The sequence below is a fragment of the Nannospalax galili genome, unplaced genomic scaffold (assembly GCF_000622305.1).
Source record: "Nannospalax galili isolate Female #2095 unplaced genomic scaffold, S.galili_v1.0 scaffold307, whole genome shotgun sequence".
In the NCBI taxonomy this organism is placed as follows: Eukaryota; Metazoa; Chordata; class Mammalia; order Rodentia; family Spalacidae; genus Nannospalax; species Nannospalax galili.
The window spans coordinates 1570537-1585106 of NW_008359625.1; the positions used below are offsets into that span (position 1 = coordinate 1570537).

Genomic DNA, 14570 nt, shown 5'->3' on the forward strand with positions numbered 1-14570 from the left:
AGATCTAGAAATCAATTAATTGCCCAAGGACGCTTGGTTCATTTTGATGATAAATAGTATTTTTACTCTTCTTGACTTTGATTTGGATGCCACAGTCTCTAAATGGAGACAAGTTCCCAGTACACTTTGCAATGTTTCCAAGGACCCTTTAGTTTTCTACTGTATATATTAGCAAATGTGATTAATGCCAAAATCACTTCTAATCTTTGGTTGAATGTGAGTTCTATGCCATGCATCCTACAGAAACTCAAACATAGTCAGGAGTGTCTTAGAGATTTTTGGGACAGTGAGGCAGAAAACCCTTTATTTACTCCGTGAATGTTTAGGACGCACATTGAAAGGCAGAGCCATGTTCACTGATGGGTCTTTCCATTTCCTAAGAGTTGTGTTAGGTATCTCTTTCTTTCTTGAGGTTTTCTTCCTTTGTATCAGAATGAAGGTCCCTGTATCTCACGCTTCTGTGTGTACAATGAAGGCAGATAATGAACATCTCCTGCTCAGTTTATGATTCTGCAACTGGAGTGGCATCTGTGCTGCAACATTGGCTGCAGTGACTTGTGGCTGGAGTTCTCTGCCTTTCATGGTGGGTGAGTTACATTGTGTTTCTCAGCTCTTCACAATTTGCCCCATTTCATTATTTTTCAAGTCAATGTTCACAGGCTGGCGATAAATCCCCTTGTCACCCAACATCACATTTCCTAGTAAATGGTTATTACTGAAAGCTCTTTAAGACCATCCATCAGTGAGTGAGTGATTTGGAAACCCTTTCTGTTTCTCTCTTCTAATGCACACAGGCAGTGCCACATGCTGCCTTTGGTAATGTCTTTCATGCAGTGATTCTCAAAAGGAGTTGGGAGGACACATGTAATGCGAGGGGAGGCCTGTGGAGCTTAGAAGTGGTTTGCTGAGGCTATAGCAAGCTTCCTACCTCCCCCTCCCTACCCTGACTGCTACACAAATACTGGGAATTTGCTAAGGCTCCCAGCTTCCTTCACACAGATGCAACTCCACCTGGATTAGAATAAGTCTTTTTTTTTTTTTCTTTCCCTGAAAGAAACTTCTAATTTGAAGGGGGAACAGATATATGGTGATAAATCTGGCAAAACCTTTTAATCAATTCAGTTCATTTTGAGTTTGTAGAGTAACTGTTTCCTTTAGGCAAGCCTTTACAGTAGAAGAGATGTGGTCCTAACTCTCCAGGAGGGAGAATGGGATTTCCTTACCATTCTGGACTTCTGTAGTGGGTTAATGATCTAGGGTCTAGAATAGGAAAGATAGCTTGTCACTGCAGGCCTCTGAGGTCACAGGGACCTGGCTAGATAGAAGCAAGCAGACAGGATTTCATAACATGAAAAACAGGATGAATATAAGAATGTGTTCCTTGGAAGGTGGTGGGAGGTCATCAGGAAACAGAAGGTTAGAATTAGTGTCTGACAGAACTCCGGGAGAGGCAAAATGCTGAGCAGGGAGCTTTGACGTGCAGTTCATATTCTGAGATAGCCAGGAACATCCTGCTTACTTTAATTTTTCTGTGATCTCAGGAATGGATAGCTTGGCCTCACAGACAAAAAGGGATGTGACTGCATTGGCCAGAAAAGTTAAAATCAGCAGCAGAAAGTGACCTCTGTCTTCTGTTAAAACAGCATGTGTAACCTGGCAACCCAGCGGTAAGTGCTGAGCTCAGTAGCAACCCAAGAAAAATGGCCTCCTGGTGCCATATTATTCTGTCAGGAGGGGAAACAAATCTGCCCATCACTCCTGCTATTATGAATCCATGTAGAAGTCTTGGAAGGGAAACTCGGTGTCATCAACCCTCAATACAATTACTTTAAGTATTGGCTAGAGTTTTACCACAATTTACATCATTCTTAGATTTATAGGCTTTAAAGAACTGATGTAACAGATATTGAACTTTGGAAAAGAACCTTGTCTTGATGTGCTGATGCGGGACATTTTTTCACTAATGTGCAAAGAGCCCTTCTCTCCTCTGTATCATAGAAACATTAATAATTCATTTGTAATGTCTTTTGTTTTTCTGTTTCTATGATACTTGCTTAGTCCTGGTGAAGGACGTGCAGGATATGATGTGTAATCCAGATCCCTGGCCCCTTTGGCTTGTTAGTGAAGGCAATTTTTAGCAATCTGGCAAGCTCCTAGGGAGCCATAGGATGGAAAGAGAAGGGGAAGCTTCTCCTCTCATGAACCCTGGGCAAATGGATGTCTACGAAAGGGGAGACAATGATGTGGTTTAAATTACTGATATGTCTAAGAGGACGTACTGATGCATGGCATTCAGATAACCATGAGCAAGTTGTTTGAAGTCCTTTTCATCCACAGAAGCCAATACAGTTGTCCCAGTTAAAGAGCACAGCCATTCTAAAAACGTGTCAGGCAGTGGATATATTCCAAAGTGGTTACATATTAAAGTCCCTGCTTTATTTAACGGGAAATGGTGATTCTCTCTCTGTCTCTCTCTCTCTCTGTCTCTGTCTCTCTCTCTCTCTCATCACTTTTCTGTTGCTGTGCCAAATGCCATGACCAAAAGTGACCTATGGAAGAGTTTATTTTGGCTTCTGGTCCCAGAGGGGTGAGTGTCCATCATGGGAGCATTGCAGCAACAAGTAGGCATGTGGCAGGAACAGGAAGCTGAATGCATGCATCTTCAATCAGAAACATGAAGCAGAAAGAAAACTGGAAGTGGGGCAAGACTATGAACTCTCCAAGCCTCAAAGCCCTTCCTCCCAGTGATGTGTTCAGTCCAGCAAGGCCATATCATCTAAAGATTCCATGACTTTACCCAAACAGTGCCACCAACTGGAGACCGAGTGTTCAAATACTTGAAGTTATGTGGGACCTTTCTCATCCACATCACTGCATTCTACTCCCTGGCCCCAGAGGTCCATGGCCAGGTCATAATGCAAAATGCATTTAGTCTGACTTTGAGTCCCCACAGTCTTTCACAGTTTCAACAATGTTCAAAAGTTCAAAGTCTCTTCTGAGGCTCAAGTTAACCTCTTACTGTAATTCCCTGCAAAGTCAAAAAGTGAACTATGTACTTCCAACAGACAGTGGCACAAAATATAAATTCCCATTTTAAACAGGTGGAATGGTGGCATAATAAGGAAATATGGGACAAAAGGAAGATCAGCAGGACGGATCAGGGAGGTGTGACAAGTGGCAGGCTGTTGGGAGCTATTAATCCATTATGTACATTGAGCTATGGCAGGCTTGTTTACTGAGTTTGTGTTTTGCACACCAGTACCTAATCTGCCAAGTCAGGAGGAATGTGTTTATATGGTGGTGCTCACAACAAGTATTTGACTGCTCCTTGACCCTCAGATACAGGTGGGAAAAAGAGCTGTTGAAATTGAGTTAAGATCTCTGATGTTCTGTATAAAAAGGCGGAGCTGAAATAAACCGGGGCTGCAGTCTCTACTGACAGTCCTCCCAAGTATCTTTTCTCTATCTCTTGTTTTTCCTTTCAATCCTCACTCCCCCTTTCAGGCACTGTCCGTCTTGGCTGGCTGGCACTGGTGAGTGGCTCCTGGAACAGGGACCTGAAAAGGAGGGGAAAAAGTGAAGGACACTGCTGGAGAAATTAAGTGAGTGTACTCGGTACAATTGGGGAGTGGTGAGTATTTATCTCGGGAGAAGATGGGGCAAGGAAACAGTCGCTCAGGTTTTGTAAGGAATATGCTCGGGGCCGAGGAGCAAAGGCTGAGACTAAAGAGGAGAATCTGATAAGCCATGGCTGGGATAAAAGTGAAACCAAACCTTCTGCTCCACCAGAGCCAGCACCATTAGCCTTGTCACCCTTTTATGAGGACCCCCGTCTGGGGCTAGAAGAGAGATCTCTTGACCCTGAGGATGAGTCTGCCCTAGGAGAGGAGACGGTTGAGTACGATCAGGAAAAGTGTCCACCTCTAATTGCTTTGCCTGAGAAATCTTTAACTATCACTGGGAAATTGAGCAATTAAGGGCAGAGTTAGAGGCTGTGAAGAAGGAAATGTTGAAGAACAGAGAGAAAAGAATTAGGACTGCCCCAACACCCTTTATCATGGTAGGATTAGATCCTTCTCCTCCGAGGCCACCGAAGGTTGTTGTGCCTCCCATGATTGCCATGGCTCAGGAGCCTTCGGCAGGAATCTGGTACCCACTAAGAACCGTGCAGTCTCCGCTACAACAGGCCATAGGGGCCGCGGTAGAGCAAGGAAAGTCAGTGCATGGATTTCAGGTCTTCCCAGTTTCTGAGCAAGTTGATCAGCAGGGCAACAGGGTGCGGTCTCATGCACCTGTGCCTTTTAAGCAGCTTAAGGAATTAAGGACTGCTTGTGCTCAGTATGGTCCCACTGCCCCTTTTACCCAGGCTATGTTGGTATTTACTGATGGTTCTTCTAATGGACACGCAGCTTATGTGATTTATGGGCAAAGTTATTAGTTAACCTCCCCCTGCTTCAGCACAGGTAGTGGAACTTCATGCTGTAGCTGCAGTGTTCCAGCTTCTGGCCTCAACACCCTTCAATCTCTATACAGATAGTCATTATGTAGCTCGAGCTCTACAGGAAATTGAAACAGTACCTTTTATTGAAACGAGGAATGTTCAAATTTCTTTGCTGTTAAGACAAGTGCAAAATAGTATTAGATCTAGAAAATATCCTTGCTATATAGGACATCTCAGAGCGCATAGTGGTCTTCCTGGGCCATTAGCTTTGGGGAATGCCTTGGCATCCGCCACTCAGCTTATAGGATTGACTCAGGTAGAGTAAGCTACAAATTCTCATGCCATTCATCACCAAAATAGCCAAAGTTTGAGAAAACAACTTCATATTACTAAGGAAGCTGCAAGACAAATTGTGCGACAGTGCTCATCTTGTCCTCAAACACAAATTGTTCCTCATTATGGGGTTAATCCTAGAGGGCTGAAGCCTAACCAACTGTGGCAAATGGACATTACTCATGTTCCAGATTTTGGCAGACAAAGGTATGTACATGTTACTATAGATACATTTTCTGGCTTTATTATGGCTACTGCACAAACAGGGGAAGCCACAAAAAATATCATAACTCATTGCTTGACTTGCTTTTCCATAGCTGGGATCCCTAATGTTAAAAAAAACAGATAATGGCTCTGGCTATACCAGTCAGGGATTCCAACGTTTCTGTTTGCAATTGGGCATTGAGCATAGAACTGGAATACCGTATAACCCACAAGGACAAGGTATAGTGGAAAGAGCACATGGCACTTTAAAAGCACAATTACAAAAAATAAAAAATGGGGAGTTATATCCCCAGACACCAAGTAATCTTTTACATCATACTCTTTTCATTTTAAATTTTTTATAAAAATGACCGCTCTGCGGCAGATAGAATATGGCACCCTCAGTCACAGGATGCCTACGCCCAAGTCAGGTGGAAGGATCCTTTAACTGGACAATGGAATGGCCCCGACCCTGTATTGATATGGGGAAGAGGGCATGTTTGTGGTTTTCCACAGGATGCTGATGGAGCCAGGTGGCTGCCTGAAAGGCTGGTGAGGTTCGCCAGACGAGCGCCAAAGAAAAAAGAAGTAGAAAAAGATGATGAGGAGAGAGACATGGCTGATGATGATGTTCCTGCAAGTGATCGTGGCTGAATTATACTGGAGGAGGCAAACGTGGCTGATGATGATGTTCCTGCAAGTGATCTTGGCTGAGTTATACTGGACTTATGTTCCTGATCCACAATATTGCACCCCGTGATATGGGAGGAAAAAGATAGTAGTGACTGTGAATGACTCTTGGTTAATTGCTCAGTTGCTTCAAAATGCCTGATGATGCAAGTGGTGATGAATTTTTATTATTTTGGATTGGGAAGTGGGTTGCCCATTTGTTTTGTTAAAAATACTAAGTCTGGGTGTGTACAAGTAGATGACTGTGTGCTTATGGGACAAAATGGATACTGTACCAATGTCAAAGTGTTATTGCTAAGAGATAATAGGGAGAAAAAAAAATTCTCCACAAGCATTTCCACCCTGTAAGCAGTGGCAGATATTCTAAAAAGGTTGAGAGCCACCTTACCATCATGGTCCTATGGTTTAGTGGGACTTGGCATGCTTTTCCTCCTGTCTTTGTTTTCGTCTGGTGGCAGTAAAGTTATTTATGAAATCCTGTGGCAAGTCAAGGCAGCTGTGCATGATATGAGATTGCGCTCCCTCCCCTAACAGAGGCCGGTAGTCAAAGATGGGTAAGATCTTCTGGGAGAAAGTCAACCTAAGACAGGGTGTAGCTGATGGAAGCTATATGCTGATGACAGGTAAAGCTTTGCTCTAGCAGAAGACAACTTAAGACAGGCATGGTCCTTCTGTCCTGGATATAGCATAATCTGGGGTTATAAAAAATAAAGAAGGGGGAGATGTTGGGAGCTATTAATCCATTATGTACATTGAGCTGTGGCAAGCTTGTTTACTGAGTTTGTGTTTTGCACACCAGTACCTAATCTGCCAAGTCAGGAGGAATGTGTTTATATGGTGGAGCTCACAACAAGTATTTGACCGCTCCTTGACCCTCAGATACAGGTGGGAAAAGCAGCTGTTAAAATTGAGTTAAGAGCTCTGATGTTCTTCTGTATAAAAAGGCGGAGCTAAAATAAACCAGGGCTGCAGTTTCTACTGACAGTCCTCCCAAGTATCTTTTCTCTGTCACCTGTTTTTTCTTTCAATCCTCACTCCCCCTTTCAAGTACTGTCCGTCTTGGCCGGCTGGCACCAGCAGCAGGCATGGCAGCAGCCTTGGGGATTTGAGAGTTCACATCTTCAATCACAAATACAAACCAGAAAACTGTAAGTACGGCAAGCATGAACTCTCAAAGTGCCCCCCTTTCCCAGGGATATGCTTTCTCCAGCAAAGCCACATGTCCTAAAGGTTTCACGACCTTCCCCAAGCAATGCCACCAACTGGGGATCAAGTGTTCAAATACTTGATTGTAGGGGCCTGAGGCAGAAGACAGAGGGCAAAAAGGCCAAAAGAAGCAGCTGGACCAGCTTCAAAAGACCATTGGTGGGCCCCCACCAACTCCTGTATCTCATCTCAACACCTGGACCTGCTATGAGGAAGAAAAACCGCACCCCGCTGGGGGGAGGAGATTCCCGCCCCTGGCCCTGCCATGTGGGCAGAGGGAGATAAAAAATGGAAACTTAACTGATCAGGGAAACAAAAACCTAAAGTGCTGATTGGGACTTATAACTATGACCAATCATGTCCTGGGGGAGGATGGGGGGGCAAAACACCCAATACTCACAAATGTTTATAAACACCTACCTGCTGCTTAATAAATGAGATCCTGCAAGACAGACTCCCTGCCTCCTTGGTGGTGCCCTGGGAATGGAGGGTTAGGATGGCAGCACTCTTGCCCCTCCTCAGCCCCCATTGTGCTGCTTGTGGGGGGAAAAGGCCCCACACTTGATCCTATGGAAGACATTTGTCATTCAAACCACCACAATATACAGGCACATATATTTGAAGCAGGTCTTATGTAGTTCAGGTAGGTCTCAAATTTGCCATGTAGCTAAGGATGACCTTGAACTTCTGATTTGCCTGCCTCTACCTCTAGGGTGATGAAATTGCAGAATTATGCCACCATGCCCAGTTTATGTGGTACTAGGGATTCAACCAAGACTTTATGTATGCTAGGTAAGCAAATTATCAAGAATTATATCTCTAACCTGAAATAATGATAGTCTAAATAAAGTACTATACACAGGTTAAATATGTATTGTAACTATTTGTCCAGGTATAAGTAAGAAGAGTTATTTTAAATTGATTTTTATTTTTGGAGTTTATATAGGAGGACAGATTTGCTACATTTATATATTCCCCCCCTGTGGGATGACTTTGCCAGATTATAAATATACAAACTTAGGTCAAAAAATTTATAAAACACAGGGTATAATTAGAGCTGGTGTTTTGCTTATACAATGTTTCCTTCTTCTATAAATCAAATCAATCAATAAATACATCAATAAATAATAAATAAAGGAAAAGGGATAAAAAGGATAAAAACACCTTAGTCAACCACTTCATTCTTGGAAGTAACTATATTTCCTCTACCGAATTAATAAAGTGTTATTTTTCAAAACTGTATTCCAATCAAATTGAAGTATTTGGACATTCTTGGGAAAGCTATCTACAATCAAAGCTTGTTCAAGGCGCTACTCTCTAGGAGATAATTTAGATAATTTAGAAGTATGAGAGCATTAGGGTCTAGCTGGGGGACAGGGAATATCACTATGCTAAAAGGCCAAGTGTATGCTTCACTGTGAAGCAAGTGCCATGATTGTGCTGGCTAGCGTCAGTTGTCCCTTGACAGTTGGGTAGAGGGGACCTCAACTGAGGAATTTCCTGCATTGGATTGGCCTGTGGCCATGTCTGTGGGGCATTTTCTTGATTATTGAGTGATGTAGGAGGGCCCAGCCCATGGTGGGTGATGCCCACCCCTGGACAGGTGGTCCTAGGTTGAATAAGAAATCAGGTTGATCAGGGGCCAGGAGAGCAAGCCAGTAAGCAGCATTCCTCTGTGGTCTGTGCTTCAGCTCCTACCTCCAGGTTCCTGTCCTGAGTTCCTGCCTTGGCTTCTCTTGAGATCGATTATGAGCTGTAAACCGAATAAATCCTTTCCTCCCCAAGTTGGTTTTGGTTGGTGTTTTTAATCACAGCATAGAAAGTAACTAATACGGTGATGCAAAATGGGGAATGAAGTGTACAAATCATTAATAGACCGATGGGCTGATGTGGTTCACTGCTATTTCAGAATCCATCACCAGTAAAGAGGGAAGTGCTCAGGGATACAGAGAATCAGGGTACCCTGGAACACTGCCTTTACTTACCATGGGATGGTAATGAGGAACTGCGAGCTAATTTTGGAGATTTGAAAAATCTCAGAGAAAATTTTCATTTATTCAAAATGTTGCACAGACTAGAATACTAAGTGTCTTTGCTTTGGGCTGGGATTATGTATATTCACTGTTATAATAAACTTGTCTCAATCATTCAGAGTTCTGACTATTGGTGGCTATACTTGTTAGATTAATGAAAAGGGAAAAATGAAAAGTTCTTAATATGCATTTTGTAGACAAAAATCTTCCAAATGATGATGCCTTTAGGAGAAAGTTAAAAGAAGACTTCACTAGTGAGACAGTTGGTAATTACTATGAAAGATACTCTATCTGATAGGTCTGTTGTGTTTCTGCTGTGCTTTGGGACCTCAGAAATCTTGGTGATTATATAAATATAAACATTGTTCTATTTACAAGACAAATAGATTCTGAATAGAGACATATCTGATCCAAGAAGTATCAGCTTGGTAATGAAGCTAAGGTACACGATATTTGCTATTCATAAATTAATTTTCCAATGGAAATTATTTTTTATAATATTCAAGAATTTACTTCTTACCATTGGCCATACAAGATGAATGACCAGGTAGCTCCCTGCATCTTCAAGGAATATTTGGTCTGGGAAGTAGACCATCCTGAACCCTAGCTGGCTTTTAGTTGGATTCTTAAAAGAATAAAGTACCCCTTAAAGAATTGCTCCAGGTGCCCCCCCACCCATCAGAACAGAATCTAGTATTAGAAAATACAACAAAATTTCAAACCAAAATGTTTTTTAATATATATATATATTTATATGTCAGAGAGTTTTAAACATATATGTTTTCCAAGATCAGAGTTCACTCAGTATATTCATTTTATTCTAGAGTAAAATCAGTTTTGTATTTAAAAGTCAGGGCTGATTAATGTTCTTTCTGTATTTGACTATAGAGAAGATAAGCAAGATTTTTTTTTTAAATAAAGGACTTAAGTTTGGAAGGGAGGGGTTGGAAAGATGCTCAGTGGTTAAGAGCACTGACTGCTCTTGCAGAGGACCTAGATTCAGTTCCCAGAACCTATAATGGCAGCTAATAACTGTCTGTAACCCATGTAAGTTCACGACATGGGTGCACTTACATACATGCAGATAATACACTCATACACATAAAATAAAAATAATAAATAAAAATATTTAAAAATGATTAGGAGGGAAAGAAAATGAGAAAAGTCTAGAGTCCTGTGTCCTCTATATTTTCCCAGAGAGGGCACTGAGTGTTTCTGTCACTGTTGAGTCTCTAATAGAGGGTTGCATAAAGTGGGCTCCATCACTGTAGAGATGGGTGGGCACAGTTTGGAAAGATAACGTTCTCTGAAAACTTCTTCAAACTTTTTGTTTTTCTTAGTGAAAAGTGGAATAGTAAACAACTTTCTCAAAAGCAGCACTTCTCCTAGAAGCATCATGGCTTCTAATCAGGGAACATTTTGCATGTGCCACAGAGGCCCAGCTGATCATGCAGACTGTCTTGTTCCTGGGAACTCAAAGATCTTGGGAGAGTTCATTTCATGACAAAGCCATAGGTTACCAATGGCAGAATTTGCGGTCATATAGCCTGATGTCCCTAATGATTTCTAAATGCTTCTTTGTCTTTAAAGGGGCCGTGTTATTTTTTTTGTTTTAAACCCAGAATGATTTAAATACCACAGAAGGACTCTTAAAACTAGTTTGAGGTGTTTTCTTTGCTAGGAACAGTTCTAATATTCTTAGATAAGGAAAGCTTGTCACTTTGGAGATAATTCTAACATCTCTTTACTGCATTGTGGAGATATAAGAAAGTGTGATTTATTGTATCAGAGAAAGGCACATTGGATGCAATTCCATACAATTATAAGGGGTTATTTTTCCTTATAGGTTAAGAAAAAGCCATCAGCCAAAGAAAAGCCCCCCCTTCTTTCTTCCTTTTAAAAATGCTAACAGTGTATGTACGAAGCAGAGAGGAGATGCATGAAAACAACTGTCTTTTTAATCCCCAACTGAGTGACAGAGACTGCACACTTGGGATTTTATAAAAATTCCACTTTTCATTTTTCCATTCATCTTATACAAAAACCAGACCAGATTTTGCAAGAAACTAAGCTTGTTCTGAGAAACATCTGAGTATCTTATGGAACCTTTGCAGACCAGAGTTATTGAGCATGGTGTATTCTTTTGCTGTCTAACCATACCTGAGAGGTCTTTATACATCTGTGCAAATCTGTTTAACTGTAGGCTGTTCAGCCTCCCCAAAGGGCTTCTGAATGCTGTGTTAAGGTGACCATGCTAACTACCACTACCCACACCCAGGACTTGTCTATAACTCTTCGACTCTCTGTTCCTAAGCGAGTAACAGTTGTTAGCCAACAGTTAAATATTTTTAGCTTTAGTTATTTCATTCTGAATTAAACTCAGAGTTTCCTTGTTAAGGAATAGGAAAAAACATAGGGTTATTACTATTCCTAAAAGAAGAATTGAATTATAGCCCTTCTTCTCTATGTACTTGGAGTGCTGTTGGCATTTTTTCTGGGTGTCAGAGTGCTGTCATTATTAGAAGCACGTGAATAATTGGAGGGAAAAATTTAAAAATACATTTTAAAACATGTTTTATCTTTTTTTTTTGCGTAGCTAACTGCTAATTATTCAAAATACTGGCTTCCCAGGGAGTAAAACCTCAAGGTTAAGCCATTGTTTCCTTATATTTAGATGGGGAAGAGGAAAAATTCATGAAGTTAAATGGTAAAGGTGATTTTCCAAGGTAATAAGGTAATTTTATCATAATCATCATTTGTGAAAAAGGTGGACTGAAATGGAAGACTCAGAAAAAAAAGAGTGATAGAACTGAAGAAATGGCCCAGTGGTTAAAAGTACTTGCTCCTCAATCATGAGGACCAGAGTTCAGATTCCCACAAATGCCTGAACCCCAGCTCCATCGGGGGCAGAGACAGGAGGATTGCCAGGGCTTGCTGGCTTCTAGGCTAGCTGAGATAACATGAGTCCCAGGTTTAGGGAGAGACCCTGCCTCAAAGGAATAGGCAGAGAATGATACAGTAGGACACCTGACATTCTCTTCTGGACTCTACACCTGCACAGGTACACATACACACACATACATGTACATGTACACTCACACTGATGCACACGTAAATAAATATATAAGCAACCAAACCAAATGGAAACAAACACAATGAATTAAAATGATCAATAATGAGATGGAAAATGATGCTGGAGAAAAATGCAAACAGATTGGTGTGCTTTTGGAAGAGATAGTGAAGGGTAGCTTCTACCTAGGAAGAGATTTATTCACATAAATTTGAAGAAGTTTATGTCAGCAAAGGCCACATTAAGATGAAAAGGGCTTATCCTGAGGCAGGAGAGAATGCAGTGGGATTGGTAAAGAGCTTCAGGGATGAAGAAGGATCACACACGGAAATGCAGTGTACAAGGAGGCTACTTATTTTTTTCCCCAATGACCTTAAAGAAGTCAAGAGCCAGTTATTTGTTCTGAAATGTTTGCCTACATAAAACAGATGCACAGATGGATGATTTCTGGAAGTCTCTTGAAGCTTAAAAGTTTCTGTTCTCTGATAGTTCGTGTGATGTGCTTTCCCTTTGAGCTATATTGTTATACTGTGGGAATTAATTTTTCTGATCTTGGTTAGCAGGATTAGCAACCCCATATCCTCCATTTGATAAGTCTCAATGTTCATCTTTCTTTTCTCCTCTTTCTTCCATGTCTCCTTCAGTACTTGACTGATCCACTGCAAAATGGATTTAAGATGCAGACAAAGTGTCCTGTGCTAGGCAGACACTGCTCTATGCAGTAGAATTCTAATACTTATGACAAGCATTTAGGAAAGCCATTATTAACGCTCCTCCATCCATATTGAAATGAAGAGATGGAGATAGTCTTGTCTAGATGCACTCAGAGGGAAGGCACAACTATAAACCCTTTTTCTCATTTAAACTGCCCCCATTGAACATGTCATGTAGTTGGAAACTACCAGAAGCCACTGCTTTTCTATGTCCCAGTAACTTGGAGCCAGATTCTATTTTCTTGACTAGGTTACATAGAAACCCATTAGAGAACTTGGTAAGCTTTTTATTTGGAGGTCATATAACTTTCATATTTCTCGAAATAGAAGATCTGATTCCCACAGAGAGCCCCCAGGAAGGGTTGACTTTTCTTATGTCCAAATTCTATATAATGGCTTCTGGTTAAAGCATTGTGTTCTCATGATGATCTTAAGACAGCTTAACAACTATTTGCATAGCATAGCATTTGAGTAATACTGGGCATCACATACAGTCTAGAGATGATTAAAGAATGTAGGAGGATATGTGTAAGTTATATATAGTCTCTATGCCATTTTTAAAAGGGGATTGCACATTCATGGATTTTCAAACTCTGTAGGGGATCCTGATCTTACTCTCCCATGACTACAGGGGCATAACTGAGTTGTAATCCATCCTCAATTTATTGGTCTGATTTCTTAGAAAACTGAGGAAGAAAGCTTGGAGGCAACATCTAGAGTTATGTCTGGTTTGATCACAAGCAGAAGGGAAGCATTTTTATCTCACAATTTCCACCCCTAGAGTATTCAAGTATTCATTTTATAGATGAGGCAACTATACTCTAGGTAGGTATAGACCTACCTATATGACCAATGAAGGTCCAGGGGACTAGGGCTATCAGTGAGGTCTGTAAAAATATCAGTTTCATGAAACGCAGAGTCTTATTACTATTGGAATAAAGAAAATAGTTTGAAATCAACCTTCTACCTGTTGTATGGAAAAAGGGAGGAATCATTTTAAAGTTTATCAGCCAGCTAGAAATAGATCTCAGTTTTGTTTTAAAAAAATAGAGTATGTATTTATTTCTCTCCTCTCCCTTCTGTAGAAGATAAAAATATAAGCATACCACTTTGGTGAATGGGTGCTAGGAACAATCACTTCCCTTTCCAGTCAGCATCATTGGGATTTACTATAACGTAGTGAACTTCAATGAAAATTATTCTGAATGGTCGAAAAAGACAAACACAGTCTCTTTTTTCATTTTCTCTATTTTATTGAGTTTTTGTGCATTTCATATAATACAACTTAATCCAATTATACCCCCTCCTCCTTCCCTGCCCTCCATAGTCCTGCTACCTCCAACCAGATTTCAGGTATTCTGTCATATATGTTAAATCCTATCTGGTCAAACATTTCTATGTAGGTGCCCCTCAGTGCAAGTTCATCCACTGGAGTCTATCAGTCTATCTAGAGTCACTCCCTTAAAGAAGATCAGCTCTCTCTCACCCTCCAGTAATCATTTGCCAATAGTTCTTAAGCTAGAGTTGGGGCCTGCTGCCCATTTCTCCTGCTCCTTGCTGGGTTTTTGTTTGATTGCATTGACATGGATCTTGTGCATGCTGTCAGCATTGCTGCAAGTTCATATGAACAAGTTTCCAGCGGCCTGAAAGTCTCTGTTTCCCTATGTTCATGCACCAACCCTGGCTCTTACAATTTTTCTACGTCCTCTTCCATAGTGGTTCCTGAGCCATGGTGAATGAATCCTATTCAGGGACACACACTCTACAGTCTCTTATTCTCTAAAACTTAGCCATTGTGGCCTTCTGTGTGCATCACACTCTGTTGTATGAGGAAGCTTCACTGGTGAGAGTTGATGGGTGCATTACTGTTCTGTCTATCC

At 41.1% G+C, this 14570-nt stretch overlaps 1 long non-coding RNA gene across 1 annotated transcript; it reads left to right on the forward strand.

The window, feature by feature from the left end:
* Positions 1–393: 393 nt before the first annotated feature.
* LOC103726077 lies at positions 394–3248 on the forward strand. The gene is made up of 3 exons (XR_606884.2): positions 394–587; positions 1542–1667; positions 2546–3248. It is a non-coding gene; the product is annotated as an uncharacterized LOC103726077 (long non-coding RNA).
* The last annotated feature ends 11322 nt before the right edge of the window (positions 3249–14570 follow it).